Source organism: Stegodyphus dumicola, chromosome X1, assembly GCF_044657685.1.
Source record: "Stegodyphus dumicola isolate Sdum_Otavi_A_Nest chromosome X1, ASM4465768v1".
NCBI lineage: Eukaryota > Metazoa > Arthropoda > Arachnida > Araneae > Eresidae > Stegodyphus > Stegodyphus dumicola.
The window spans coordinates 239,174,394-239,201,628 of NC_140780.1; the positions used below are offsets into that span (position 1 = coordinate 239,174,394).

The window sequence follows — 27,235 nt, forward strand, 5'->3', positions numbered from 1 at the left end:
CCGCGTCGTTTCCTCCCCCCCTGCAGAGCAGCGTGAAATTGATAAACAGATTTCGGAATGGTTAGAGAAACAAAGGATATGCCTTTATCCATTTTTTGCAGCAATTCCACATTTTTTGTTTGATGGACATCGAAACATACTTTTGCTTTGTAGATCCTTTGGGAGCTCCAGCATTGGAAATTCTATTTAACATAATTGAAAGTTCAAGGCTACTTTTATAAAATTGCTCTAACAGTCTGCAAAAAATAATAAGCCGGATCCAATTCTAAGATTAAGGAATAACGCAATCTGCAACATTAACTGAAATAAATAATTAGATAATTTGAGCTCATACCGTTCGTTATACATTAAACGTGGCTGCGTAAACGTATTATGTGCATGTGCACACGCTTATGCGAAGCCGTAAAAGTCTTACGCGCATGCATAAATGCCTATGCTCATGGGTCAACGCGACGCATTCCGAGAAAGTTTGTAGCTTTGAGGTCCGGATTATAGATCATTCCGGATTATGGGTGTCCGAATTAACGACTTTTGACTGTACTATTGTTGTTGAATATCTTTAAATTGATGATCTCAATCGTATTGAACATATTTGGGATGCTCTACGTCCGCAAGCTGCGGTAAATTAGCTTCTTCCTCAGAGCCACCATATAGAAGTTCCCTTTCAAAAGTTCCTATAGTATTCAATCCCATGGGACTTTATTGATGCTTTAATTACCAGTATATAAATATATTTTGAAATATAAACACCCTAACAATAATTATGTCTTGAAGAATGCAGATTCCCTGTTTTTAAAATTTTCTGTTTAGTTAGGAATTAGCAGCACATTGTTCTACTTGCAAAGAATTCCTGAAAGTCTTTTCGAAAATAGGCATTTTTGGAGTTTGACAGCTCATATGGATTTTAGCAGTATACCAAATAGCCTACACTATTATAATGGAAACATAATTTAGAACATAATGCACTTTATGAAATGAAATATCTTTTAATAAATTTTTTTAAATGTACACCGAAAATTGTAAAAAGGTAAATTTTTTAGTTTCTCACAATCCGACTTAGTAATCTAAGACTTCTGTTGCAACTGAAGTTTGCCAATAATGTTCTATGGAGTGAATCGGTTTTTAGTTCTCAGGTGTTGTAATATAAAACCACGATTGTAGAAAAGTTTTTACATTGCTGGCCATCCAAAATGCAAAGATACTCACAGCATTTAAATTATAACTATAATCGTTCCCCTAGATCAGCGGATCTCAACATTTTGACTAACGCGTATATCTACACTAAAATTGAAAACCTTTAGTACCACCACTACGAAGTACTACTATCACCACCACACTTGAACAAAGCTCAGATAGCATAAATTTACGAGTGTTAAACAGAAAACTCAATTAGGATGTTGGGGTTTTAATTTTTGAATTTAATAGTTAAAAATACTTTGCTTCTTTGCATACCACATATTTTTCTCTTGCGTACCACCGGTTGAGAACCCCTGCCTTAGATTATTCATTCTATTTCCACATAATTCAGAATAATTATTTTATATCAACACAAATTGTTTAATTAAGATGATGATGTTCTGACAATGCCATGTCTGTTGACAAATCCAAAATCACCTGCCAGTTTTTCTCCCTAATTAGGCATCATTTTGTACCTAACCTTAAATTCCAGAGCAAGGCAATTCAAAGAGTAGAAAGCACGAAGAATTTAGGTCACATTCTTGATTCTGAGTTGGAACAGACAGGTTGATTATGAATTTGGAAAAACTGTTAAAAGATTTCCTGTTCTAAAAAGATTGGCTGGTTGCAAATGGGGCCAAATACAACCTTCAAGCTTTTCAAACAGCCTATCTTCAGTTATTGTAACGAAGTATTGATCTCTGCTGCTACTGGTACTATTAAAAAACTTGAAACTGTCCCAAACCAAGCTCTCCGTATTATTACGGGTGCTGTAATAACCACCCCTATTCTAGCAATGCAGTGTTTAACTTAAAACCCTCTAATAAGAAACATAACTGAAAGAGATGCAGTTTTTCTTTATGAAAAGCTGACTCGCCTGTCCAACAATACAGTTTTGGAAAGATTACGACACCAATACAGAGAAAAATTTTAAAACTCAAACAGGATTTATACAATATGCTTATTCTGCAGCCACTGACATGAATGTCCACTCAATCCTCAACTTCTCTGTAGGCCTGTTTGCCCTTTGGAATATGGAGGGATCTCAATGTGTCTGAAAGCTGGATATGCAGGTTACTAAGAGTCATATATAGACGTGAACACCAGGTCCATGCCATTGCTCTATCCTGTCACAGAAAACAAATACCGTATAGACACATGGTTATATGTCTACACAGATGGACCATCCCAATTTAGTTTCTACCTCTACCAATAATTCAGAAATTCAGCAGAACCTTCCTGAAAAGCATGGCCACCATGATATACTATATATATATATACAGTCAAAAGTCATTAATCCGGATTCGTCGGGACTTCAGCGAATCCGGATTATCGATTTTTCTGGATTATAGATCATCAGTTTAAATCTGGTAAGATGGCATGCAGAAATTACAAAATTAAAAATGTGAAAACCGTAATTTATGAAATAAAGAACAATTATGATCTAAAGGGTATCAAAATTTACAAAAAGAGAAGCTTAATATTTATTTCTTTACTTTATTAAACATTTCTTTCAATGTAAGTTGTTTAAGTTGCTTCGTTTCATGTGATAATACTTTCTCTTTAATTCTATTAAACATACATAATTTCTTGTTTAGTTACAAAGTTCCGCTGTTCAAGTCCTGTAATTGCTGTGTCGAGAATACCGACTAATTTGTCAATCGAAATTTTTTCGTTTTCAATAACCTCTGGGTCACTTTCTTCACTATCGGAAGCAAATTATAATGACGAGGAACTTGATTTAAACCATATCAAAGAGAGTACATCGAGATTAAATACTACATTTAGTAAGGAATTATAAGCCAAATAAAATAAAAACATCTGCCCTGAAGATAAGGATAGTGCTCACAGATCAACTTCCAATTCATTGCGCGCCGAGGCGTGAAATTGATAAACAGATTTCAGATTTCGAAACATACTTTTGCTTTGTAGATCCTTTACATATTAGTAAATATATATCAGAATTCTATTTGACATAATCGAAAGTTCAAGCTTACTTTTATAAAATTGCTCTAACAGTCTGCAAAAAATATTAAGCCTGATCCAATTCGAAGATTAAGGAATAATGCAATCTGCAACATTAATTGAATTAGATAATTTTAGCTTAGCTTATACCGTCCGTTACACATTAAACGCGCATGCGCACACGCATATTCGCAGCCGTAAAGGTCTTACTCGCACTCGTAAACGCCTCTGCGCATGCGTGAAGGCGACACATGCGCAGAAAGTTTGTAGCTTTGAGGTCCGGATTATAGATCATTCCGGATTATGGGTGTCCGAATTAACGACTTTTGACTGTATATAAATCCCAGCTAAATTATACGAGCACTATGTTGATATAAATCAGCTACTATAAATACAGCTGAAGCAAAAACAACGCAGAGTTATTATAAACAATTTATCTCAGTTTATAAACATGACATATTTAAAAAAATATTATACATGGAATAATGAATAACACACAAAAATAAATATTTAAACATATGTCTCAATTTTAAAATCTGCATGGCTTCCTCAACAAAGAACTTCCACATTACTTGACTGAGCAAAGCACTGAAGATTATTTCATACTATTCACATGGCCTCAGCAATGACCAGGCCAAGCAGTTTATAAATTTCTTTCTTCAGGGGTATGCTAATGATTCTATTTATATGAACATACTGCTGAAAATGTTAGCTGAGCTCAAGAATTATATTACTAATGCATTTTTATTCATTATGGATTGAGTTTACCACATAGACATGAGATCAAAGGCAGCCACCCTGAAAGTTAGTGATGATATGAGCAAAACCTTAAATACTTAATGCTATATTTTAATATATTATTCTTTGTTCCATATGCAACATTTAAAACACAGTTTTTTAAGACCTGATGAATCATTTATAATCACTCTAAATAATCATAGGTATTTCAGCCTAAAAAAAAAAAAATCTATTTAAAAGCTTGTGGCACTGCACAACAGAATGAAATTGAGACTTAACTTTAGCACAAAGAAATTAGAATAGAATATTACAAACAAGACTAGCCTTGATACTGTAAATCAAAACACGAACAGCTCCATCATAATTTTAAAATAAATGTTTTATGAAAAATGCATAAATTATTTTAATTTAAAAAAAGGGAACAGCACTTACCAAAAGCCATAACATGCTTAAATTAGACAGGGAATGCAATATTAATTTTTAATTAATGACAACTTTTTAAATTTGCTAATGAGTAACAATGCCATACTTTCTGTAACTCTAAAACAAAAATTTCAAATACAGTTGCAGCATTAAAATACTATTAACCAGATTTTTTTTTTTTTTAGGATGTACCCAACTTTTCTTTGTTAAATTTAACATCAACAATCACATTATAATGACAATACTCCGAAACTGAGTTCTAGCAGAGTTTGTAAACATCATAGATGTATTCCATACACTTTAAACACATCAAAGTAATTTCGGTTGATCTTTACAATATGGTAACTGGTAGTTTGGCGACATTTTGGAGGCGATAAAGGTTACTACCTGGGACTTTGGTAATAATGTGAGCAGTACTCAGTTCCGATTACGCATTATTTTACGTGAGGGAAATGAGAGATCATGGGATATGTCATGTGATATTAATGGACGAATTACGGTTCTTTAATCGGAAAAGGGGGGAAATCGGGAAAAAATGTGAAAATTTTGTATTTAGCTTTATTCTGTGTTGTGTGAAACAGTGTTTAATTTTTGGATCCCATGGCCCTAACTAAATTGAATTCGAAATGGGTATTTAGGCATTGTGATAAAGAGAAGTTTGCTTTTTATTTAGCGCAGGAAGTATGGAGGAAAAATTCGCAGAAAAAATCTTTCAATAATTTTATTGAATCAATTAGAAAAGTGTATCCGCCACGTAATCAAGATTCTGAAGAAGATTAGGTAAGTTAGTATTTTTAATTATTTGAGGATATTATTTTTATGCATTGTTCTAAATGTAAGGTGGAAAGGAATTTGGTATTATTGGGAAAATTGTTATTAGCAATGATTTAGTTTAAAGTAATTAGGATTGTAAGGTAATTTTTATTAATTTAATGTATGTGCTCATTTATATTTTAAGTAGTGTTTTTGAATTTAATTATATTTTAATGAAATGATAGTTATTTTGTGAATTTTATGTTTGTAGGAATTTGGTATACGTTTAAGTTGAAATAAACGTGCATGGAAATAATTTAAATATTTGGTACTAAGTATTTGTAATGCTTGTGGTATGAATTCGTTGGTGACGTGTATAATGTAATAGATGATTTAGAGGTAAAAGTTTTTGGATATTTTATTTATTTTATATGTGGAAATGTTCATATTTGTAAAGGGTAAATACTTTTTCGCGATCAGGTAATTTCATATATGTTCTTTTTACCGGGTTTAAAGATTGAGAAAATTGTCATGTATTTTCGTGAAATTTTTCTAATTTATGAGAAAAAAGCAGTGTACATGGATATAGTGAAGAGTGTGTGCAATGCCATTTTTTAGCAATTCTGGGATGTTTTTTTAAGTAAAAATAAGTCGACGTGTACATGGTTTAGTGATATTTTAATTAAATGATAGTTATTTTGTGAATTTTATGTTTCTAGGAATTTGGTATACGTTTAAGTTGAAATAAACGTGCATAGAAATAATTTAAATATTTGATACTAAGTATTTGTAATGCTTGCGGTAGGAATTTGTTGGTGACGTGTATAATGTAATAGATGATTTAGAGGTAAAAGTTTTTGGATATTTTATTTATTTTATATGTGGAAATGTTCATATTTGTAAAGGGTAAATACTTTTTCGCGATCAGATAATTTCATATATATTCTTTTTACCGGGTTTAAAGATTGAGAAAATTGTCATGTATTTTCGTGAAATTTTTCTAATTTATGAGAAAAAAGCAGTGTACATGGATATAGTGAAGAGTGTGCGCAATGCCATTTTTGTGCAATTCTGGGATGTTTTTTTTAAGTAAAAATAAGTCGACGTGTACATGGTTTAGTGATATTTTAATTAAATGATAGTTATTTTGTGAATTTTATGTCTGTAGGAATTTGGTATACGTTTAAGTTGAAATAAACGTGCATGGAAATAATTTAAATATTTGATACTAAGTATTTGTAATGCTTGCGGTATGAATTCGTTGGTGATGTGTATAATGTAATAGATGATTTAGAGGTAAAAGTTTTTGGATATTTTATTTATTTTATATGTGGAAATGTTCATATTTGTAAAGGGTAAATACTTTTTCGCGATCAGGTAATTTCATATATGTTCTTTTTACCAGGTTTAAAGATTGAGAAAATTGTCATGTATTTTCGTGAAATTTTTCTAATTTATGAGAAAAAAGCAGTGTACATGGATATAGTGAAGAGTGTGCGCAATGCCATTTTTGTGCAATTCTGGGATGTTTTTTTAAGTAAAAATAAGTCGGCGTGTACATGGTTTATGTGTATGTGTTATTTTCAAAAACACGTAAGGAGTATGATATTGTGCACTTTTCCCAATTTTGCAGTGAATATTTGTCATGATTAAGCAGTTTTGTTTGATAAAATTTCTAGCATAAGTGTAATTCGGCTAGTAGATTGTTGGAAGAAGTGTTCAGTAGATAAAAAGAAAAGAAACATGTCTTTACTTCGTGAAGACAAAATGGCGGCGGGGAAAAAAAGAGGGTTGCTGTAGGAGAGTTGGTTGCCAAATTTTCGCCAAAAAATCGCCAAGTTACCATAATGTAAAGATCAACCGTAATTTCGCTACTTAGTGATAAAAATTCATATATAACGGTATACTCACAGAACTTGAAAATGGAATATTTATCCAGATTTGCAATTATATAATATGTATAGCAGCTGTATTCATTCAATGCATCTAAACCACATACCAAGATAAAAAAGATATATACAGATTAAGATAGTTACCGTTTTTTGGAAAAGAGATATTTATCCCACTGCACATCCTTATGTAAATATTACAATACTCTCAGCTTACTAGTAAGTAGCAAAAGGTTTACCAAAGCAAAGTGTTATTGATGCAAATACTACTAGAAAATTAATATTACTCCTGAGATAGGAAGGTTAATCGCTATAAAATTTTATATCCACGCTTCTATGACTTTTTAAATACAGGTAAAGGCTTTAAATTTCATTTGGCAGATTTCTCACTCATTATACGGCAAAAAGGAGCTCTTCAATTTTTCTTTTAAGTGTTCTTTTAAGAAGTTACAGCATAAACAATAAACTAAGCATGAAAGTAAATCACATGAAAATAAAATTCTATAAAATATATTTCTTTATACACATGCTATGTAAAAATACACAGATATGCAAGCATGGTATAATAAACTAAGCATGAAAGTAAATCATGTGAAAATCAAATTTTACAAAATATATTTCTTTATACACATGCTATGTATAAATACACCAATATGCAAACATGGTATATTACACGGATAAAAGAACTCCTTGAAACTTAACACACATATATTACTATGAATTTAAAACCTCATTTTTGCTTAAAATATTTAATTAACTAAAGATGGCATAGTTGCCCTAATTTCATAATTTCAAACACTCATTTTTTTTTTTTTTTTTTTTTCTGAATTAGTACTCATTTTTACGCCTAAAAACATGCTTACTCTTAAATTAAAAATATTTTAAAAGCCAATTCTATCTTTCAAACTATATGCAAAATACATAATTAACAATATAAAGAGTCACATTAATTTTCAATAAAAATATTTCAGAATACAAATCATACTAATATATAAACATTTTACAGGTTTACAGATTTGACAGTTTCTTTAAAAATTAAATTTATTCCAACACTACCATAACCAAAATTACATCTAGTAGCAAGTTCGATGCGAGTTGCATATATTATATTTACTATAAGGCGAACTCCAAAGCACCATCTAAATCTAATATTTTTTAAAGAAATGCATCTGTTATACAAATAAAACAACACGAATGTTTTACTTTTTGTTTCTACTGCTATTATTCAAAACATATATCGCGTTTATCTTACACTGAGTTTTTTAACGCCAATGAAGATACAATTTAAACATAGAAATACCTTTGGATCACATATATGCGAAATTAACTTGCAAGAAATCAATAAATCACTTTTTATATGTAGCAGTTTAAATAAAGCAATTCTAGCCTGTTCCCATACTTTTTATTAAAGCCTCGCACTGTCAAATTTTGCCAGCTGACTCAACTTACCCGTGATTACACATGCTGTAATTCATTTGCACAACTCGAAAGCCTTGAAAGAGGACCCTAACGTGAAGAAAATACTCCTAACGCGTCTGTGTACAAACACACCTCACACTTCCGAATGTTTGTTACAGATATATTATTTCTCAAAAATTCCGCTGCTGATAAAAAGTGATTCTGATATTTAAGAAAAAAAAAGATATTATTCATGGATATCTAAATTAACTGAAAACTGTGAAGTTCTTGAATTTTAGTTTAGTGATTCAATAATTACAATGCGTAGAAAATAGAATTATCAGAATAAAAGGAACATTTGAAAGGCAATAAAGTAAATGAGCAATCTTATTTCTAAATTAGCAATGCATTAGTTAAAACAGTTTACAACTGCTTTATTTATATAATTTGAAATACATAAAATAGTTGAAAAACTTTACCCTGAAAATTTCATTTGCAAGAGCAAATCACTAAATAATAATAGAATTTTCTTCTTTCGTAATTTATAGATTATTGGAAGAAACTGCTGCAAGGGATATTACATTCTTTTTGACATATGGATAGTGGCAACAGTTTATCTTTGATGTTTATCTCATGTTTCGGTATTGGGGAGTCTGCGATCACCGAGGCAAGCGGCAGCACGATCGCTGCGCTCCGTAAAAAAGTGAAAATATTTCCTTTCCTCTTGGTGATTATCAATTAAATTTCTTTGAAAAATGTTTTTTCCCCTACAACACCTATATCATTCCAATGAATTTCGGCTCCGATGTTGACGAGAATAAAACAGCGGACAATGTAAGGATATACTCCAAAAGCCTGGAATTTTAAGATAAGTACTTTTTTTTCATCTAAACTAAATCAAATTTCTTTAAATAAGTGCATTTAAATCAATAAATCTTAATTTTTCATCAGTTTAAAGCATTAAAAAATACTTGAAATTGCCATTGCTTGTGGCTTCCTTTGTGTATCAACTCCAAACAGACGCCAGCGTTATCAGTTCACGTGTGTCAACACTTACAAAACCCTTAAGGAATCTCGAGAGAAGGAAAATTTGGGGATGAGAGGGATAATTTGGGCATCGCGCTATTTCCCTCTCGGATCTTCTGGATTCTCATTTCTTTCTAGATCGCTTGAATATAGTTTCGCCTTTAAAAAATATTATACCTCACCGACTTTTTCTCATACTGTTCTTTGCTATCTGTTAAATGTCCATATGTAAGGGATGGTTTATTCTTCACCGCCTTAAATGAATTCTTAGAATTATGAGCTTATATAAATAACAGTGTGCCTCATTGTGTTATACTAACATTATTTAACTAGTAATAAATTATGATAGTAAAATAATTAATCTTGTAATAAATTATGATAGTTAAATTAATAAATACTGTTTAATTTGTGTTTTTAATACATATACTCAGTAATTTACACACACACACACACACACACACACATATATATATATATATTTTTTTTTTGGTGTGTGCGATTGTGGTCTTGTATTGTATATATTGTATATGGTTCTCTGTTGTTAGTCTGATGCTGTTTTTTGAAAAATGTATGAAAATGTTGAGAATGAAAGTAGCATAAGTTACTTTGGTTAAATTAATATATACTTTTGTTTGATGACCTTTGTTGATATCTCAGGATGCAAGCGTACATATTACTTTATATTCCATGCTAAATACCTTGATACGAAGCATTTTAACACCGTCAATAATTGTTTTTTCCCCAGTCACACATCTATTCACCATTACCAAACACACTCACTACACAAACACACATGTGAGACACTATTTATTGTAAATGAAGACAGTTTCTTCTCCTTTTAACTACACTCATGGACACAATCGTATTTTAGGATATTTCCTACTTCTTTTCCTTTTCATTCTAGAGGCCTTTTTTTTTTTTTTTTCCCTCTATTATTTTTGGGCCATTTATTTTAAATTTTATTTTGTCCCATCTTTTCTTCCTGGCCTTTTGAACTCGTACAAGATGTACGAAGTTCCTTTTTACTCTCCTCAAATGCGAAATTGCCCCTCTTTCTATATACCTTTCCTTCGCACCTATGCTTGATTTTTCGCCCATCGGTGCAGAAAGACTTAGCGGGTGCAAAACAAGACATCTGTCTACTTTGTCTGTCTGTCTGTCTGTCTGTTTCGGTATTAGATTTTTGGTTTCATGTGCTTAGAAGTGTTAAGTGTTGGACTGAGGGGTGGTAAAAGTTTGCAGTGTGGTGGTTATATACTTTGAATAATCAGAAACTTAATTAAGAATATTAGTGTTTTCTGGAGAGAAACTGACAATTTTTGGTATGATGTTTGTCGCTTTGAGTAACTGGAGATAACTTGAGTTCAGTTATCTGAATATTGTTTATCTTATCACGTAAGTCTCACTGGTTTGTTTTCGATGATAGCGTACATTTTATATAATTGTGACGTAGCATTAGGAATTGGATCTCTCTGTTTCAAAACGTGTACTACTGTGGAAGTAATGACAGTTACTTTTAGATTATTTTTCTTTTTGAAAGTTGAAAAACCAAGAATTCGAAACTTCTTTTTCTTATAAATGAGAGTCCAGTTTTTACCATCTATGTTGAATTTTCTATTGAAACAAGCTTGTTATTATTACTTCTACTGTTTGCGTATTTGTTTAATAGTTACAATGTTTTATTAAAGGATTTATTTCTTTACTTATCTTTTACTAATGAAAGTTTTGATTTTGAAAGTCATGCGATTGAATCTTTTTCATTATAGGAAACACGGTGGTAAAAATTTTCTAAACATGAAAAATCGGTTTGGGGGTTCTTATGTTAGTAATTTTAATGAAGAACTAAATAAAATAGAACACTCTTGTAAGAGTGAAGAAAATCACATTTAATTGAGAGTGGTTGAAGGCAACGGTGTAGGTTTTTTTTGTCCTTATTCTGGCATCTCAGCATAAATGAGAAAAAAATTAAGTTGATTCTTAATTTAATTAGTAAAAGTATTGCATTGACTCATATACTGTTTACTGGAAAATTGCTTTATTCATATAGCCAGAAAAGAAAAAAATATATATAATTTTCATAGGGAATATCAGATTTTATTTTGCACTTATTGGAATTTTATATTGATTATGCTACATAATTCATATTTCAAGCAGTTGCTTTTTAATGCATGTAATTGATAATTGTTTACTAATTTTTTTGCATTATGCATGAGATATGAATTAATTATACTTAGTTGTGTTTTTGTAGGTAATTAAAAGATATAAAGGATTTAAAAAGATAGATGACTGATTTTAGATGTGAAATCCATCACAGATAAGTTTAGAGGGAAATCATATTCTTATCTGACTCTTAGTTATTAATTATCTTGAATTAAGTACTTATTTGATTAAAATAAAAAATGCATTATATATTTGTAATGGTAATATGTGTAAAACTGTCATTTGTGAGAAAAACAATGCATTTATTTAAGAATACAGTTTCTAAGCAAATAATAATTATGCTTCTCAACTAAATTTAATTTGTTGCCACATTTCTGAACTTTTCACCTACAGGTAAAGCATAATTCTGGTTGGTTTTCTGCATGGGGAAGGGATTAGTCCATTTGTGAAATTAGGTAGTTTGTATTATGTAGATTCATTGATTCCTGTGTTGCTAAAAGGTTCACCAACACTAACAATACAACTGTTCAATAATACAACTGTTCAGACATGCCTGGTATTATCTTCTGATGTATCTACCCATTTGTTATTAACCGGTGTAACTAAATACGGAGAATAGAAGTGATCTTTGCAGAACTTTTTGTATATTCACTGGTTGTAGGAAGCTAACTCTCATCTCATTTGCTAGCTTAATGGCCATAAATATTTTGGTGGGAATCTTAGCTATCAATGGAATGCGAGTATCTGATTCGTTTCAGCATATATAGTTTTTCAGTTTCTTTCCCTTTTTACATCTGCTTAAGGGATGAAAGGCTGAGTCACCCTTGCTCAGGAACCCCAAACCTTTGGTGCGGCTGCACAACGTGCTAGCAACTTCGCCACCGGGTGGTCTCTTCTTAAGTTCATAATGTAATAAAGACTTTAAAATACATGATTGGTGATGCTACAGTGGCCAAGCGGTAAAGTTGCTGAACACAGGTAGTTCGGTCTGAGGTTCGAATCACGCAAACAGGCTGGCTGCATGGGTGTTTTCGTGGTTTTCCCCATGTGTAACGTATATACAAGCCAGTTTCCCATAAAACATCCTCTATAAAGTCATCCCTTCCCTTAGGCAGATAGCTCTAGTGTGCTTTGCCATAATCTCAATAAACCAAACCCTTGTCGCTAGAAAAGTGAAAATCTTAGTAATATTATTTTTTCCTTAGAACATAAGCCAAACTTTCCTGTCATTCTTCAGATTATGGATTTCTCTTCCATGGACAAACAGTGTATATATATATATATATATATTCTGTATTTTTCTAGCCATCATCATCTTAAATTTGTTCTTATAAATGAGTTTAAACTAGCATATTAGAATAACATTTTGATTAATAAAAGGACGAGTTTTTATCAGTTTTGCAGAACAGTATTAACAGATTGCATGCGGGAAATGTGATTTTCGTTTTTTGCAATCTATCACTAGAGCGCTGGTCACGTAAATGTACATTTTTAGTGACGTTATCGTATAAATACGGTGGACATTATAAGTATGTATCAATTTATTGCGTTTTTATGACAAACTCCCGCGAAATTCACGAAAAACTGCCCTCTACACGCATTAAGTCCTCGGTGAAATATACCCACATGCAATGTGTAAAAGTGGTGATTTTAAGTGGGATACCTGCCCCGCTTTTAAACGGCAATCAGCGAAAGGGGTACTAGTACACGTCCCGCTTATAAGTGGCAATCTGCAAAACAGGTACAAATACCCGCTCCCGCTCATAATGTGTTAAAAAAACATTTAATCTAGCTGTACTAGTTATTTTGGAGATTTTAAATTGCAGAATATGTATCAAGTACTCTTTCAAAGTCTTGAAAACATCATTAAGGATGTATGCTGCTTTCTTTTATTCATATTCTCACGTACTGGATTTCGGATCATGACTTTATTGTGACATGAATTTTTGTGAATTTAAATGGATTTTCTAAGACTTTACGAATATTAAATTTTTCTGGAAGTATTGGATGAATCTTTGAATTTTAATTTTTTAAATTTTTATTGCAATTATTAAATTATTTCCACTTAAAATATGCGTAAAATTTTTAATAAAGTTATTAAAGTTTAGTTTTATTCTCATCTCATAAAAGTTTTAATAAATACACTTTTAGCATAAAATAAGTAATTTTAAAGCACCTTTCTATTTATTAGAATTTCTACAAATGTACACTGATGAGTAAGTTTCTTAATGCTAGTGAAGTCGCAGCAATTCATAAAATAGCTGAAATACAACTGTTCAGACTTGCCTGGTATTATCTTCTGATGTATCTACCCATTTGTTATTAACCGGTGTAACTAAATACGGAGAATAGAAGTGATCTTTGCAGAACTTTTTGTATATTCACTGGTTGTAGGAAGCTAACTCTCATCTCATTTGCTAGCTTAATGGCCATAAATATTTTGGTGGGAATCTTAGCTATCAATGGAATGCGAGTATCTGATTCGTTTCAGCATATATAGTTTTTCAGTTTCTTTCCCTTTTTACATCTGCTTAAGGGATGAAAGGCTGAGTCACCCTTGCTCAGGAACCCCAAACCTTTGGTGCGGCTGCACAACGTGCTAGCAACTTCGCCACCGGGTGGTTTCTTCTTAAGTTCATAATGTAATAAAGACTTTAAAATACATGATTGGTGATGCTACAAGCATTTAAAAACTACTAGACTGCAAGTAAAATGAATACTCTCTTTGTCCCATACTAGTAAGAGCAAGTGAATATTTGAATTGTCATATGTTTTGGCTAATCTTTCAACTTTTAGGTCAACCTGGTTAACCTAATTATAATGGATAATAACTATTTTTCTGACTTTATCCACTGACAAAAGCAGTTGTTTTATTTCAGTTGAATGTCAACCTATTGTAAAAATAAGATGAAAAAAGAGAAATTTTAAGAAAAGATCAAGTTGTGATTGTCCAGTTCTTGTTGCATCAAAAGAAATATAAAAAATTGCTGAAAGTTGCTGCAAAACAATTTAAGAGCAACAGAATGACCATGTCAGGAATCTGGAAACATGCTTCCAAAAATATTTGTCAAGATGCTAATGTTGATCCTTTGAAAAACCAAAACTGTGAACGTAAATTTACAAAGATTATGGAGAAAAACTTAAGACATATTCATCGCAGTAGAAAAAGCACCATAGAAACAATAAACATAGCCTTTGAAAATATTTCTCTTGAAATCCTATAGCCTTTGATAATATTTCTTTCAGAATCCTGGATATTACATTTCTGTTGCTTCAAGAAGTTATGCTAGAAGCAATGAAGAAAGATGACTGCAATAATTTTAAGCTCATGCATATAGGAAAAGCAGAGCTTCGCAGCCAATAATGAAATTATAAAAAAATCTAGGAAATATCTGAACATTCAAAATAATATATTAGGGGTAATATTTTAAATTTATTCTTTAATTTGATTTAGTTTTTTATGACAAATGTTATATTCTATATGCATTTTCTTTTGTCACTGTTATTATAGGACACATTAAATTCATCAGCTGCAACTGTCATTATGGGACAGAGGGAGTAGCTCTCATTTTCTCCATCCTTAAAAATAGTATGTTGTGCTATGCTGAACAAGAACTGCATATCCTCATTTCTTATTTCTCTTTTGAAGTTAAAATGTCAGAGGTTCAAAAGAGAATATACTATAATGTACAATAAATTTTGCATTACTTTATTTAATTGCACAGTTTATAATGTATTATATTATGCAGAATATTTAGTTTTTAATTTATTTAATGTTGGTGGTGTCTTACTTGCAGGATTTACCAGTTTAAATAAACTGTAATTACATATGTTATAGGAATATACCATTTCATGCAGTATTTGCTGTTATGTGCAGTTTCACATATCCATAGTAAGTCTGAACATATTGCCTGTGGATTTTGAACATTACTGTATTTTAAAACTAAGGTATAGTTGAATCCCACCACAGCAAATTTCAAGGGACTGGAAGTTTCATTTGTTATATCCACTCGAATAAGAAAAAGGGGTTATCTCATGAAAACATGTAAAAATTGAATGATGAGTAACAAAAAAAAAAAAAAAAAAACTGATTACAGTGTTACATCTGCCAAAAGAAGTGAATAAAAAATCTGATTTTAAAAAGAAAATTGTATGAAGATTTAATTACAATCATTATTTTATGGAGTTATTAAATTTGTCAGTTGTTCTATTCCAGTTTCACTATATGTTTATAATTTTACAGAATAAATTACTCAACATAAGTTTTAATTCTTTCCACGAATTACCTGTTTATAACCATGAATAACTATCTAATGCATAATAATATAAAAATATTTAAAATGAACAACAAAAAATATTGATGAATCAAACTTTTATGTAACTACTGTCTAAAAAACTAATATGCAATTTTCTGCTGGTGTGATGTGAATTGCAGGAAAATTTTATCAATGGTCGCAGAGATTCAGTAAACTGTGTAAAGAATATCCTATGTCTTGCCAAAGACATAACAAATGCAAAATCCTCTTTTGAAGGACATAACTTGGACAGCATTTATACTCAAATGTAACAAATCGATAAGGATCAAAATTTCATTTCCTAAAAAATGAACCAAAATGTATTTTTCAAAGCTCGTATGGTTCACTACTTTTTCTTAAATATAAAAAGTTCAAAATTTCCGTCTTAGCATCTGACTTGAAAAGAGCTCAGCTGGACAACTCAGTCAAAGAATTTGAATGGAATCGGAGAATCCATTCATGTACTTTTGTTAAATTGTCTCTAATGTTACTTTGTCCTGCGATACGCTTATTGTGTCCCTGTTCTCCTAGAATCAGATTTACACCTGTGGTACAGAACCTTTTTAGAACACATCTGTGTTGGGGTGAAGATAAAAGAAAAGTAACATAAAAATGTATTCCTTTTATGGATGGAATGTAGATCTTAAAATTCTAAATGTGGATGATTTCTAAGGCGTAGTAGATGTTCCATTTAAAATTGCAGAAATTCTGGAAGAAATATGAAAAACCTAAAAAAGTTTCAAAGATATCCATATAGTCCATCATGTCCTCTTTTCGTACATTTGGAGGTTGACTGTAGCAGTATAAAATAACTAGTGTCTAGAAAATTTGAGGGGACCAAAAGGTTCAGTATATGGGCACATTTGTTATAAGTTGGGTTTGTTATAGTGGGGTTCGATTGCATCAAAATATTGCCTAACATTGGTTGATCACTTAAAACTCTTTTAAGCAGATATTTCAGCTGAATGTGCTATCTGATAGCTGAATATGCCAGCAGCATGAAATGGTTTGCTTCCCATATGTTTAACATGAATGTGAGCCACTTCATTTGTGAGCATTCTGTCTAATGTAAATAGGCCTCAAAGGCTTTGTCATAATAAAATATCTGCCTGTATAATTTAATGCTGTGAGTGCCATTATTTTTTTAAAAATCGACTCAAGAAATGCTGTGTTTAAACATTGTTTCTAATAGGGTAAACTTTCAGCATTTAACAGTTTGTCATATCAAAGCTTTGATACTTATGTGTTATCACAACTGCCTTAGTAGAATTTGTCAAATTTTCAGAATGTGCAAAACTGTGGCAACGATTCTTTTGGTAACTATACTCATAACAATCCTTCATTCAAGCAGTGTCGCCATCATTATATGCATCCATTTTTTTTTAATTCCAAGTTCCAATGGTTTTTATAAATAAACCATATTTTTTGCCTTAATTTTAAAATATGTGCTTGTGCAATATGCTAGCAATGCAAGAAATTAGAGTAAAATTGTTGCACGAATACAAAATTTTGGCTCCAAATCCCTAAAGGGAATGAGGAGGAGCTGCATTTGGTATAGAGAGCCCATGATGCCTTGTCTCTACAATTCTCTGATGTTTTTTAATGCAAAAACAGATTACTGTGCACTTATGAAGAATAGTGAAAAAATTACATGAATATTTGGGAAATTTTTTTTAATGTTTAATGTAATCCTCATTTAATACAAAATTTGTATTTTAATTTGCTAAAATGTTTTATTATCATATGTTGATAATGCTTACTGATAAATATCAGTAATTTGCGAATCTTTTAAAAAAACTGTTGCAAAAACCACCTGCTTGTAAGTAACTTTTACCTCTTAATCTGTAAAAAATCATCAAACTGTATGGTAAGCAGGGCTGGTTTAAGGCTTAAGAAGGGGCCTTAAGCACTCAAAAGAATTTGGTGCCTCCTGCCTAAATTTATGTTTTCCTCCCATTCCTTCTCTCTTTGCCTTGGTTTACTTGCACAAAATTACATTCCATGGTAGAATCAGCAATGGAAAATTTTTGTTGTGCCCTTTCCTGAGTCCTTAAGACCTCTTTGTGGTGTGCCTTCCCCTTGATGCCCTAAGCATGCACTTATTTTCATTAATGATTAATCCAGCTCTGACAGTGAGAAGAGCAGGGTGAAGGTCAGGTTTCAATTTTTAATCTGTTCATTCAGGGTTCGTACGGTCCTTAAGAGTCCTTAAAAGTCCTTAAATTTTTTTAAATCGATTTTTGGTACTTAAAAGTCCTTAATTTTGGCCAAAATCAGTAGAAGGTCCTTAATTTTAATCATCTGAAATGTCTCTTTTTAAGACTGCCATTTTGAGTGTGAATTAGCATTTTGGAGGAATATTTTTGGCAATTCACTGACGTATATGGTTATCTTTTGAGGTTCATGGATTATAATTTGTTTCTATTTCTAATATAAATGATGGGATACTCCAATTTCTAAGCAAGAAGAGAAACAAAATCATTTCGAAATTCATTTTTTCTAATAAAGAGCTCTTAAACAACTTTTCGCTTTTGGGGTTGTGAATTCTTTTATTAAATGGTTCTAAATCTAACAACTCGTCAACATTTTGGTGATTTTAAGATCAGTTTCTATAGAAAATTTTTAACTCCTAGATCTGAGAATTTTTCAGCGATTTTTTTAAAACATCATAATGTTGATAAATTTCATTAAAATAATGGTAATATATTATAATTATATTTAAAAAATAACATTAAAATAAAACATTTTTATTTTTTGCTGTCATATTATAAAGTTTCATTTTGGCAACTTATTATACAATATTTTTAATCTGAAAAATAAACAAGGTATATAGCTATAAAGCATAATTTACGAAACAGCTCTTAGTAAAAGCAAAATTAGCTATGTAATTAATTAAAATGTCTTCTTTTTAATTTTTTCATAATAAGCGTTTTTCCCATGTAATTGTCTCAGATTATTCAAAATTCTCAGAATATGCATCATACAGTCAAAAGTCGTTAATCCGGACTCGTCGGGACTTCGGCGATTCCAGATTATCGATTTTTCCGGATTATAGATCATCAGTTTAAATCTGGTAAGATGGCATGCAGAAATTACAAAATTAAAAATATGAAACCGTAATTTATGAAATAAAGAACAATTATGATCTAAAGGGTATCAAAATTTACAAAAAGAAAAAGCTTAATATTTATTTGTTTACTTTATTAAACATTTCTTTCAATGTAAGTTGCTTCGTTTCATGTGATAATACTTTCTCTTTAATTCTATTAAACAGACATAATTTCTTGTTTAGTTACAAAGTTCCGCTGTTCAAGTCCTATAATTGCTTTAAATCGTATCAAAGACAGAGTACATCGACATGAAATACTACATTTAGTAAGGAATTATAAGCCAAATAAAATAAAAACATCTGCCGTGAAGATAAGGATAGTGCTGATAGATCAACTTCCAATTCAGCGTGCTCCGCGGCGTTAAAGATAAACAAAGTTTAGATAAACAAAGGATATGCCTTTATCCATTTTTTGCAGCAATTCCACTTTTTGTTTAATGAACTTCGAAATATACTTTCGCTTTGTAGATCCGTTGCATATTAATAAATATATATCAGAAACTCTATTTGACCCTGAAGATAAGGATAGAGCTGACAGATCAACTTCCAATCCGCGGCGTGAAATTGATAAACAGATTTCGGATTTCAAAACATACTTTTGCTTTGTAGATACAAATTACATATTAGTAAATATATATCGGAAATTCTATTTGACATAATCGAAAGTTCAAGCTTACTTTTAGGAAATTGCTCTAACAGTCTGCAAAAAATAATAAGCCGGATCCAATTCGAAGATTAAGGAACAACGCAATCTACAACATTAACTGAATTAGATAATTTTAGCTTAGCTTATACCTCCGTTACACATTAAACGCGCATGCGCACAAACATATTAGCAGAAGTAAAGGTCTTACGCGCACTCTTAAACTCTGTGCGCATGCGTGAACGCGACGCATGTGCAGAAAGTTTGTAGCTTTGAGGTCTGGATTATAAATCATTCCGGATTATGGGTGTCCGAATTAACGACTTTTGACTGTATTCTGAGAATATGCATATTCTCATCATATTCTGAGATATCATCAAAATTCTCAGAATATGCATCATATTCATATTCACCTCTATAAAATTAATTTTACACTTTTTCCTTCCCCCCTTTTTTTTTTCAAAATATTTCTGGCTTTTTGCTGTTACAGAAATGGTTGGGATAATTTTTCTTGAGTATTTTGACATTGCAGCATGGAAAGTTTAGAAGGATTTGGAAGGCAAGATTTATAGGCCCACGATTCTAGAAGATTCGAGAAATATGTGACAAAATGAAAAATGTCTCCATGGTATCAACATATCAACACGTAATGGATGCATTTTACAGAAAGTTTGCGAGGAATTTCTTACTTTTTGGAGAACGTCTGGAAGAACAATGGAAACATAATATTTAAATGTTTTACTCATGATACTGGAATCTTTTTTCTTAACATGTTTATCTTCCCTTTATTTTCTTTACTTTTCACTAGACAAAAGCATGGAAAATATCAAAAATGCTTCTAATCTTATCACTTGGGCAGGCATTATGGAAAGAGATTTTTTTATTAATAAAGAAATTGAAAACTTACAATTTAAAAGATTCATCTAATGTGTCTAAATGCATCGTACACAGAGCTAGTGCTATGCATTTTCCCACCTGATGCAATCTTTGTGTATCCTAAATTCTGCTGCCTAGTGCCTATCTACATTCTGCTTCCAATGCCTGCTCTAAATTCTGAAAGTTTTGCCATTTCTAGATTTTGTTGTTCTGTGTGTCACTAAATTCTAAAAATTCTGCCACACCTGCTCTGTAACCGGCCTTTACCATATATATTTCATATTTCTTTTGAATGTTCATATTACTAAAGAAATAAAATTAGCCGCTTTTTCTGTACATTCTAAATGCATTTACTGTTTTTTAGATTAACAGAAATCCTTAATTAAATCAAAAAATTCTAAAATTAAAAGGAAACACGTTGAAGAAAGAAACCGAATACATAAAGAAAATTATTCTTCAAAGATGTGTGCAGTTATTATTATGTAAATTACCCAATCGTTTATCATTTCAGCCTTTACTATAACTTCCCATTTCTGTTTCCTCATAAGATAGTTACTGACCCAGAATAAATTAAAATTAAATCACATTATCTTTGACCACTAGTACACATTTTTAGTGTGAATTTGACTGTTCTTGTTTAATTACGTTACCGTGAGCTGTAATTGACTTTGTTAGCATCAGAACATGCCTTTATGTTTTAAGTTCTTTGTCTGACATTGTAGTTACTTTCAGATACAGTGATAATTTGCTTCACGTCTATCGGAGGGGAGGGGGACTATTTAACTTTTACCAGATCAAGTAAACCCTCATAGGTACATTGTGGAGAGGCTGACAAGTTAGGAGATAAAGCACACAGAAACTAGCGAGAACATTGGTTCGCATATGGAGACAAATTTCTAATTATTGTGAGAAAAGATCGATAATTAAAGAGAAGGAAATCGATATAAACTAGCCAAAATGTTTGGGAAGGCTTTTAGAGACATTAGGTATTTTTGAAAGCAGGAAAGATAAAAAACTAACAACGCCTTCGCCGGGAATCGAACCGCGGACCTCTGGAATACCACTACCAGTGTGCAAACCACTACACCACGAAGGGTCGCCAAGAAGGTGGGAGAAATACCTTATATACTCCCCCTTTTAAAGAGCGACTGGGGTTTTTAGGGAATCCAATCGCCAAATCCTTTGTGGAAAACCATCATCCAACACCCATCAAGTAACCATCAAGTAAAACTTATTCTTTGCATCTATAAAACAACTTATCACCTCTGGCGCTTTAATGGCTTATTGGAACCTTAAAGTATATTAACTGGGTTACAACCCCTGAAACTCTACATAAAGCTATGACATTAACTGCATTAAGCAGAGCTTGACTAACTTTCAACACTTGCCAACCGTGCCTACATCAGGCCTTTCAGGTTTGTTCCAATCAGTAGGTCTCTCTATAGGCAAGCAGCAGAGGGACAACATTCAGTCTTTTGTTATGAATCATGCTGATTATGATCTCACTTCTTATTTTAACCTATGCCGTTTGACATAAAATCTCCCTACTATTTGCTAAACCTCTAGACTGAGCTAACTATTAGTAAAACGTAAATGTCACTTATTTTCTTTTGAATATGTCCAACTATTATAAGTGTAAAATATTTTATGCTACTTGATAAACTGCATGAAGTTTATTTTATTCTCAAACTTATTAATAATTATGTTAGTTAATTCATGTTTAGTAATAATGCATTCTACTTAGGCATCTCTTTTATTTTTAGGATGGTATTACAAAATTGAAATTCAGGCATAGAATAATATTTTTAATTGAATTTATTCAGTTCCCATTTGCTCATAGGTCCTTAATTTTTTTCGTTAATGGTCCTTAAAAGTACTTAATTTCCGTGTGCAGAAATGTGTACAAACCCCGTCATTTTCTTACCCATGGAAGGAGGAAAAAAGAAGAGATCAAAAGTGCCGTTCAGAAGCATGCTTCATTGCCCACCGGTCTGTTCCTGACATTATTATTAAAAATTTTAAAAAATGAAAAAAAAAAAAAAAAAAAAAAAAAAAAAAATCAGTTATATTTCTCTGCAAGTTTCATTTAATTTTTTTTTTTTTTTTTTAAATCTCTAAAGGGCAATCGTGCCTATCTTTTCTACTCTGTACCTTTCATCTTATGTATTTTGTGCTAACAACTTAAATATAAGGTTAGAAATAGTTTGCTGGGATTTTTTTGTTCCAGGCTTCTTAAATTAACATCTTGTCTCCCCACCCCCGCCATTGGAAAGGGGTTTGAATTCTGAAACGTGATACTTTTTCATTCTGTATTGCGTATTACAGAATATTTTTTAAAAAAGTATCTTTAGTAAAATAAGAAACAAATTACAGATTTAAATGGATATTTTTACCAAAAAGAACGATTATGACCAAATTGTTATGGTCTGAAAACCTACTTGCTTCATTTCTTAGCAATATATAGCAAATGAGGTCAATTGGAAATGCTTTCTACAAATGTAAATTCAGCACTAAAGCAAAAACTCTGTAATATTTCACTTGCGTAGACTAGAGCCATTTGTGTGCTTTTAAAAATTGCGAATACTTTCTTATGCGGAAATTTAATTTTATCATTATAAAAAGAAAAGGTCTAAAAGGTTTCAGATTTTAAATTACGTCCAAAGGGACGTTTTTCTAACGTTTTGTGTGTTACCTTTATTTATTAAGTATCGTGTTCTTTGCACATAAATCATAAAATTCAGTTCAACAGCAATATCGCAAAATAATTGTTAAATGAGCAGATCTTTAGAATTTCCTATACACAGTTCCGCGTGTTGGAAATAAAAAGGTTTTTTCTTCTCCCGTAGAGTGTTGCCATTGCTCGTTTTGAAATCCTTGAGTTTGTTAATCAAAAATTCGTTAAAGTTTTACAAAATATGAAATCGATAATAAAACAAATTCCAAATTTCGTCTTCCACATGCCCATATTCGTAGGAGGATTACGTCATTCAAAATTCGATGGCTCTATGTACCGTTGTTTTATCACAATGCTAGAAATATACATACATTTATGCAGATTTTTCATCATTTAATTTCTTCAAATATAACGCAGGACTCTAACATTTGGTGGCAACAGTCGGAAAAGTGAAATATTTATAGTGATTAAATGCAAAATCGCAAAACGAAAACAACAGTCCTTCAGGGACAAAGCTAAATAAGCTTGGACTAATAAAGTTTTTAAGATTAAATATGTTTGTAGAATATCACTTGTATTGTAAAAATATGATTAATATTTATACCTTTACGTCACATTCCAGCTTTGACCATTCACTGGTTATCTTTTAAAATAGTACTTTCTGATAATCGAAATCCCCTTCCTCTCGAAAGGCTGTAGTATATGCAACTAAATTTTTGCCAAGATAAGACGAGAAAGATAACAGCCATTTTCAGAATGGTAGTGTACTTACAATTGCATCAAACAGCAACCAATTGAGAAAATAAAAAATTCAAGAAACATCCATAATAAAAGATTTACCGTGTTCTAACTGCACTCTTCACCCACGTGGGTAGCGATATGTTTTAGCTTTAAAAAACATCAGAAAATTGCAGAAACTCAGTATTGGATACAACTTGACCCTATGCACGCTGTCCCGTCCACAGTGATTTGCTGTCGCTTGTAAAAAAAGAACAGCTTTGCACTGATTTCAATCGATAAAATTAAATTATTTACGAAGTGCAGTTTCATGAGATACGAATTTTTTCATTCTCGTAGGCAAAACGCCGTATTTCCGAAGAAATGTGATATTTTCTTTTTCATCAGTTTGCAAACTCCGCAGTCCCATTATGGTTATTTAAAAAAAAAAAAAAAAAATGCAACATAAATAAATAATTAGCGACTGTTGAGTTTTAAGGTAGAAGAATGGCCTTCAGTGGAAATCGCGCTTGTCTGCAGGTACCTGGTTTGTCACATGCCTGAATGCATTTTGGTGATGCCACGGGTTGCCTATTTTGGTGACATACCGTGTCGCCTCGTGAATACTTTTCATTGGGATGGGTTGCAGGTAATCAGGAAGTACTCTTAAAATTAAGTGTTTATCCATTATGCATTATGTCAGTGGCTAGGTACTTGAGTACGTTTTTGCGATTTTTTAAAAACATTTTGTGTATTCTAATTAAAACATGCCTAACTTGCTGTCAATCACCATTACTTGAATGATTTTCATTCAGTTAGATGAGATTCAAAAATGTTTTGGAGAAAAGTTTTTTTTTTTTTTTTTTTTTTTTTACTTTCATCATTTTCATGTATTTGTTCAGTAATGAGTACCCACATGCTTTTCTCTTTATGCATAATTGGAAATGCTTAATATCTTAAGCAAATTTATGTGAAAAATGAACTTAATTTATTCTAACATTCAAAAAAAGGTTACAAAAAAGTGTAAAATTTTCTATAGACATTAGTTGTTGAGACATATTTTATTATGACTCCTAGTGTATAAAGGCTCATCACATTCTGGTTTTTCACAATTTAGGTATAATTTGTTTTTCTTTGCCGTGTCTATAAAATACCCACATTCATCTGTCAACTCGTTCTAAGAGCCAGTTTCATTTTAAGTACGTCATGAAGGTATCTTTGCCCAGGCACATAGCCCTCAGTGACTTTGGGATAACTGATTAAATAACCACATATCGTCTGATTTAATTTTATATTAGCATAATCAAATGGTGCATGAATCTGATAGTTCAGGCTCTCTATGTAATATTTTTAGAATGTTTTCAGTATCTGAAAAGTCTTAGTTTGAACATTTAGAGCCTGATTTTGAATTGCTGAAAACTTCCACTCTTTGTCTAACTGCCTCAAAAATAAGCAATGATCGTTTGTCACACATATCATAATTTGCCACACATGTGATACAATTAACAAAACCTGATTTATCTAAGATATTGAAGATATTGACGAAAAAAACCAAGCGGCCATGTATTCATTCGCCATTAGGTGGTTATAGTTCAAATAATTTATCCAGGGCAATTGACTTTCGGATTTTTTTGCTCTGTGAATGAATTATTTTCCATCTGTCAAAAACAGTATTTTATCTTGAGACACAGTAGAAATTATTACAGGCATTCTGTTCTTTAGCACACGTGAACAGGCCGTTATATTTACGTAAAATCTGAATAGTGTGCAAAATATTAATTTAGAAGTCAAACAACAAAAATCAGCGTTATATTTTCAAATTTTCACAGGACTGGTTTCGATGGTTTTACCGAACCACCATCGTCAGCTGCAAAAGCGCAAATGAACGACATGTTTAACTCTGTTTGAAACGAGTTTGTTTAACACACTGAACAAATACGAATTCAGAATTCAGACAACAAAAATCAGCGTTATATTTTCAATTTTTCACAGGAATAGTTTCGATGGTTTTACCGAACCACCATCGTCAGCTGCAAAAGCGCAAATAAACGAGTTTGTTTAACTCTGTTTGAAACAAACACATTTTGTTTTCCAAAATAAATATTACAAGCAAACTGAGAGATTAGCCATGGAAAGCCCCCTCAGTCCCATCCTGGCTGATATCTACATGCATTATTATGAATCAAAATTGTTTGAAACTTTAAACTTCTCGGTATGGTTCCGCTACGTAGACGATATTTTTACCCTGTTTGAAGGTAATAAAGATGATTTAAATAAAGTTCTTTCAACAATGAATTCTCAGCTGTGCTCTTCAACATCATCCTCAGCTGCAAAAGCACAGATGGACGAGATAAGATATAATGATTAGATAAGATAATCTTAATACTTTCAGTTACAAAAGCTGTATAGTATGAAGTTCGAAATCGGGACGTGCAATATCTGAGAACAAGGAAAAAAATTCTTTCTTTATTCTTACAAAGCATAGGAATGGAGAATATATGTAATACTCAAGCAAAAAGGTGTGCTCTAAAAACGATTTTTCTCAGATATTTCTGTATATCACTGTCAAACACCTGTTGGCTAGGGAATGGCATGTGGCCAATAACAATACATCAGTTCACATTAGCCAGCAACACGCTTTCGGCTTTTGATTGGTTGTTTGGTGGGGTTTATCATTTTTCTAATAATAGTGAAGCCTCAAGATATATTTCTTCGGTGTGTGTCCTCATATTGTTTAGCTTTTGTTGGCATAAGAGCAGAGAAGGGAGAATTGATTAGATTCCAAGGAACTTAAAGTTCAGTTTATATAGCAAATTCTCTCTTAACTTTCTGATTTGAAGCAGCTTATTATGAATAGCATCAGAATTACAGTTTTAATAAATAATGATGTATGTCTGTTACAATTTAATCTGAACTTTACATTCATCAGTTAACCAATATCGGAACTTTGCGCACTAAAGATATTTTTTAAAGTGTCATAATATACACTGCTGGCTATCGTAAATGCAACACTCTAAAGGAAGCATGCAAATAACATGGAATCTACAACATGCATTAGCGGAGGTGACATATGCAAATGATTAGAATTTCAGCGCAGACGCACATCACGCGCGCCTGTGGCGCCACTTCAAAGCGCTTGGAGTTTTCGATGATTTCGAGTTCAGCAATTGTGTTTTTCTTGTGATTTAAAAAAAAAAAAAAAAAGAAAAAGAAGATCAATTATGCCTCGTAGTAAACAGCGATCATCGTTTGATCAGGTATCCGAGTTCGACAGAGGAAGGATAGTGGCCTACCGAGAATGTGGATTGTCTTTCAGGGAAATCGGTAGTCGTGTTGGACGAAACCAAGCAACTGTAATGCGGATATGTGACCATTGGATGCAGGAGGGTACGA

The 27,235-nt window shown here is 31.8% G+C and overlaps 2 protein-coding genes across 8 annotated transcripts in view; one reads left to right on the top strand and one right to left on the bottom strand.

The window, feature by feature from the left end:
• Nucleotides 1-8,918, bottom strand: part of LOC118201680 (uncharacterized) — a 42,866-nt gene extending 33,948 nt beyond the window's left edge. The window contains exon 1 of one of the 4 annotated variants that reach the window (XM_085807235.1): nucleotides 8,822-8,918. The gene's annotated coding sequence lies outside the window, so the exon portion shown is untranslated. Of the gene's footprint in view, nucleotides 1-8,244; nucleotides 8,546-8,821 lie in introns of those variants that run through there. The other 3 variants (XM_035373822.2, XM_035373823.2, XM_035373821.2) reach the window with 3 other exon arrangements.
• A 1,601-nt stretch (nucleotides 8,919-10,519) lies between these two features.
• The window catches only part of LOC118184363 (FRAS1-related extracellular matrix protein 1-like), a 190,469-nt gene continuing 173,753 nt past the window's right edge, over nucleotides 10,520-27,235 (top strand). For 2 of the 4 annotated variants that reach the window (XR_015038404.1, XR_015038405.1), the window contains exon 1: nucleotides 10,520-10,763. The gene's annotated coding sequence lies outside the window, so the exon portion shown is untranslated. The remainder of the gene's footprint in view (nucleotides 10,764-27,235) is intronic. The other 2 variants (XM_085807237.1, XM_085807236.1) reach the window with 2 other exon arrangements.